Raw genomic sequence first — 6,000 nt, forward strand, 5'->3', positions numbered from 1 at the left:
TACAGACAAAATAAACTTAGACTGAATGGTGCCAATGGAAACAGACTTATCAAGCTTCTTTGTACGCCTAGAGCATGCTGATATAACATGAGTAGAATCCCCACAATAGAAGCACAATCCATTCTTCCGTCTAAAATTCTGTCGCTCGCTCCTGGACAGAATTCTATCACACTGCATACTTTCTGGCGTCTTTTCCAAAGACACCGCCAGATGGTGCACCGGTTTGCGCTCCCGCAGACGCCTATCAATCTGAATAGCCATTGTCATGGACTCATTCAGACCTGCAGGCACAGGGAACCCCACCATAACATCCTTAACGGCATCAGAGAGGCCTTCTCTGAAAGTTGCCGCCAAGGCGCACTCATTCCACTGAGTAAGCACAGACCATTTACGGAATTTTTGGCAGTAAACTTCAGCTTCGTCTTGCCCCTGAGATAGTGCCATCAAAGTTTTTTCTGCCTGAAGTTCCAAATGAGGTTCCTCATAAAGCAAGCCCAAGGCCAGAAAAAACGCATCCACATCGCGCAACGCAGGATCCCCTGCTGGCAATGAGAAGGCCCAATCTTGAGGGTCACCCCTGAGCAAGGAAATCACAATCCTAACCTGCTGAGCAGGGTCTCCAGCTGAACGAGACTTCAGGGACAAATAAAGCTTACAATTATTTCGGAAATTCTGGAAGCTAGCTCTATTCCCTGTGAAGAACTCCGGCAAAGGAATTCTCGGCTCAGATACCGGAGCATGTACCACAAAATCTTGTAAATTTTGTACTTTCATGATGAGATTATTCAAACCCGCAGTTACACTCTGAAGATCCATTATTGTCAGGTGCACACAGAGCCATACAGAGATTAGGAGGAGAGAGAGAAAAAAGACTGCAGCAAGGCAAACTGGAGGAAAAAAAAAAAAAAAAAAAAAAAAATTCCAGAAGACTTCTTATAACTCTCCTTTCTCAACCTGGGTCTTTCACACTTTATGGGCCGGTCAAACTGTCATGATCTCTGCAGGCAGAGATCATAGCAAGCCTATAGAGGGACAAGCTCTCGGAAGATGGAACTATACTGACCATGAACTAAGCCTGCCGCGCAACTAGAAATAGCCAGGTAGCATTTCCTATTTATAGCTAGATGCCCAGCTCTGGCCTAAGACCTAAATAGCTAGCAGAGGGAAATATAAGACCTGGCTCACCTCTAGAGAAATATTCCAAAGAAGACAGTAGCCCCCCACATATAATGACGGTGAGTTCAGATGAAACAACAAACGCAGCAGGAAAATAGTCTTAGCAAATTTGAGGTCCGCTTACTAGATAGCAGAAGACAGATAGTATACTTTCATGGTCAGCAGAAAAACACTAACAAAACACCATCCAGAGATTACCTTAAACTCTGGCATTAACTCATAACGCCAGAGTAGCAATCCCTGATCAACGAGAGCTTTCCAGACACAGTAACAAAACTTCAGCTGTGAACTGGAACAAATAGGCAAAATGAAACATGGACAAAAGTCCAACTTATCTAGTAGTTGTCTAGAAGCAGGAACAAGCACTGAGAGGCATCAGATAACATTGTTGACCGGCAAGAAACCACCAGAGAAATGAGCTTAAATAGCGACACCCACTACTGATGGAACCAGGTGAAACAGGAAAGAGGATGACAAATCCAATTCCACAAGCGGCCACCGGGGGAGCCCAGAATCCAAATTCACAACAGACATCCCTGAGAATGTCTCCTATCCATCACCAGAGATCAGAGGTGACATCACTGAGAGTGCCTCCTATCCATCACCAGAGATCAGAGGTGACATCACTGAGAGTGCCTCCTATCCATCACTAGAGATCAGCGGTGACATCACTGAGAATGCCTCCTATCCATCACTAGAGATCAGGGGTGACATCACTGAGAATGCCTCCTATCCATCACCAGAGATCAGCGGTGACATCACTGAGAATGCCTCCTATCCATCACCAGAGATCAGCGGTGACATCACTGAGAATGCCTCCTATCCATCACCAGAGATCAGCGGTGACATCACTGAGAATGCCTCCTATCCATCACTAGAGATCAGGGGTGACATCACTGAGAATGCCTCCTATCCATCACTAGAGATCAGCGGTGACATCACTGAGAATGCCTCCTATCCATCACCAGAGATCAGCGGTGACATCACTGAGAATGCCTCCTATCCATCACCAGAGATCAGAGGTGACATCACTGAGAATGTCTCCTATCCATCACCAGAGATCAGAGGTGACATCACTGAGAATGCCTCCTATCCATCACCAGAGATCAGAGGTGACATCACTGAGAGTGCCTCCTATCCATCACCAGAGATCAGAGGTGACATCACTGAGAATGCCTCCTATCCATCACCAGAGATCAGAGGTGACATCACTGAGAATGTCTCCTATCCATCACTAGAGATCAGCGGTGACATCACTGAGAATGCCTCCTATCCATCACTAGAGATCAGCGGTGACATCACTGAGAATGCCTCCTATCCGTCACTAGAGATCAGAGGTGACATCACTGAGAATGCCTCCTATCCATCACCAGAGATCAGCGGTGACATCACTGAGAATGTCTCCTATCCATCACCAGAGATCAGCGGTGACATCACTGAGAATGTCTCCTATCCATCACCAGAGATCAGCGGTGACATCACTGAGAATGTCTCCTATCCATCACCAGAGATCAGCGGTGACATCACTGAGAATGTCTCCTATCCATCACCAGAGATCAGAGGTGACATCACTGAGAATGTCTCCTATCCATCACCAGAGATCAGAGGTGACATCACTGAGAATGCCTCCTATCCATCACCAGAGATCAGCGGTGACATCACTGAGAATGTCTCCTATCCATCACCAGAGATCAGCGGTGTCATCACTGAGAATGTCTCCTATCCATCACCAGAGATCAGCGGTGACATCACTGAGAATGCCTCCTATCCATCACCAGAGATCAGAGGTGACATCACTGAGAATGCCTCCTATCCATCACTAGAGATCAGCGGTGACATCACTGAGAATGTCTCCTATCCATCACCAGAGATCAGAGGTGACATCACTGAGAATGCCTCCTATCCATCACCAGAGATCAGCGGTGACCTCACTGAGAATGTCTCCTATCCATCTCCAGAGATCAGAGGTGACATCACTGAGAATGTCTCCTATCCATCACCAGAGATCAGCGGTGACATCACTGAGAATGCCTCCTATCCATCACCAGAGATCAGCGGTGACATCACTGAGAATGCCTCCTATCCATCACCAGAGATCAGCGGTGACATCACTGAGAATGCCTCCTATCCATCATTAGAGATCAGCGGTGACATCACTGAGAATGTCTCCTATCCATCACCAGAGATCAGCGGTGACATCACTGAGAATGCCTCCTATCCATCACCAGAGATCAGAGGTGACATCACTGAGAATGTCTCCCATCCATCACCAGAGATCAGCGGTGACCTCACTGAGAATGTCTCCTATCCATCACCAGAGATCAGCGGTGACATCACCGAGAATGCCTCCTATCCATCACCAGTGATCATCGGTGACATCACTGAGAATGTCTCCTATCCATCACTAGAGACCAGCGGTGACATCACTGAGAATGCCTCCTATCCATCACGAGAGATCAGAGGTGACATCACTGAGAATGTCTCCTATCCATCACCGGAGATCAGCGGTGACATCACTGAGCAGTAGAGGAGGGTTGTTACTTTTTCCCCTCCCATTATCCATGCCATGTGACCTGCAGGTGGAGTTACTTGTGCTGCTCCGCGCTCCTCTCTCCGTGCAGAGGACTTGTAATAGCTTTGATGATGCAGGAGGAGAGTGAACCAAAATAACTAGAAAATGTTAAAAAAATGCACTGCTCCAAAAAAAAGGAACACTAAAATCCCACATCCTATATATCACTGAATGAAATATTCCAATTGTAAATCTTTATTCATTATATAGTGGAATGTGTTGAGAACAATAAAACACAACTAATATCCCACAGAGGTCTGGAGTTGGAATGATGCTCAAAATCAAAGTAGAAAATGAAGTTACAGGCTAATGCAACTTCAGTGGAAATGCCTCAAGACAAGGAAATGATGCTCAGTGGTGTGTGTGGCCCCCACGTGCCTGTATGACCTCCCAACAACTCCTGGGCATGCTCCTAATGAGGCGGCAGATGGTCTCCTGAAGGATCTCCCAGACCTGAACTAATGCATCCGCCAACTCTTGGACAGTCTGTGGTGCACCGTGACGTTGGTGGATGGTGCGAGACATGATGTCACAAGGGTCTGAGGATCTCATCTCGGTCCCTAATGGCAGTCAGGCTACCTCTGACGAGCACATGGAGGGCTGTGCGGCCCGCCAAAGAAATGCCACCCCACACCATTACTGGCCCACTGCCAATACCGGTCATCCTGAAGGATGTTGCAGGCAGATCTCTCTCCACGGCGTCTCCGGACTCTGTCATGTCTGTCACATGTGCTCATTGTGAACCTGCTTTCATCTTTGAAGAGCTCAGTGCGCCAGTGGCGATTTTGCCAATCCTGGTGTTCTGTGGCAATTGCCGAGTGTAATACACGTTGTTGGGCTGTGAGCACAACCCCCATCTGTGGACATCGGGCACTCAGACCATCCTCATGGAGTCGGTTTCTAACCGTTTGTGCAGACACATGCACATTTGTGGCCTGCTGGAGGTCATTTTGCAGGGCTCTGGCAGTGCTCCTCCTGTTCCTCCTTGCACAAAGGTGGAGGTAGAGGTACTGCTGCTGGGTTGTTGCCCTCCTACGGCCCCCTCCACATCTCCTGGTGAACTGGCCTGTCTCCTGGTAGCGCCTCCAGCCTCTGGACACTACGCTGACAGACACAGCAAACCTTGCCACAGCTCACATTGATGTGCCATCCTGGATGAGCTGCACTACCTGAGCCACTTGTGTGGGTTGTAGAGTCCATCTCATGCTACCACGAGTGTGAAAGCACAACCAACATTCAAAAGTGACCAAAACATCAGCCAGAAAGCATTGGTACTTGGATGCACAACACAGCACAGACATAATGTCATAGATAAGACAGGTGACGTGACGCAAAACTACCATTTTGGGAGAGTGATAAACAGTTATGTCCGTAAATATTGGAACAGGTCATAGATAAGGAATGTTTTATTGTCCTCTTATTGGGGTCTGGTTCTGTTATGATGACGCCTCATGGTCTGAGGAGCAAATTCCTTATTTGATGTAAAAAGACAAATCCATGCGACACATTCATTCCTGCACTGAGTGTCAAGGGTCATCATCAGTTTATATTCCCAGACTCTTCTGTCTCTCTGAGATTTGAAATGACCCTTTAATACCAGTAATCTCATGTCCATGATGCTGTGATCTGGGAGACAAAAATGTTTGGCCACAGGTAGATCCATTCTTTTTTTCTCTTATTTTGTGGCGATGAGAGTTCATCCTTGTTTTCAGTTTTTGCCCTGTCTCCCCCACATACAGACCCCCAGTTGGACATTTGGTACAACCAAGAAGAGGTCAGACTGGACACCTTCACCTGGACGCAACCCTCATTTGGATAACTATATAGACTCCTTCAGGCTTTTGATAAAATCCACCATCATAGATACTAACAGGAGACAAGCGTCCAAAATCAGTGCCCAGGAGAGAAAGGTCATACAGTCTCTGAAAACCAACAAAGAAATCATCATCAAACCTGCTGACAAGGGAGGTGCAGTAGTCATGATGAACACATCAGACTACATGAGGGAAGCAAACAGACAACTTATGGACACACGCTACTACAAAATATTGGAGTCGGATCCTACACAGGACTATTACAAGGAACTAAACAAGTTGGTATCTTGTCTGCCCGACGAATCCATAAGAGCCAATGACCTGATACCAGAAAGTCCAAGAACAGGGACATTCTACATGCTTCCCAAAATCCACAAATCTGGAAATCCAGGAAGACCAATTATTTCATGTGTGGGCACCCTTACTGAGCAGGTATCT

Source organism: Ranitomeya variabilis, chromosome 8 (assembly GCF_051348905.1).
Source record: "Ranitomeya variabilis isolate aRanVar5 chromosome 8, aRanVar5.hap1, whole genome shotgun sequence".
NCBI lineage: Eukaryota > Metazoa > Chordata > Amphibia > Anura > Dendrobatidae > Ranitomeya > Ranitomeya variabilis.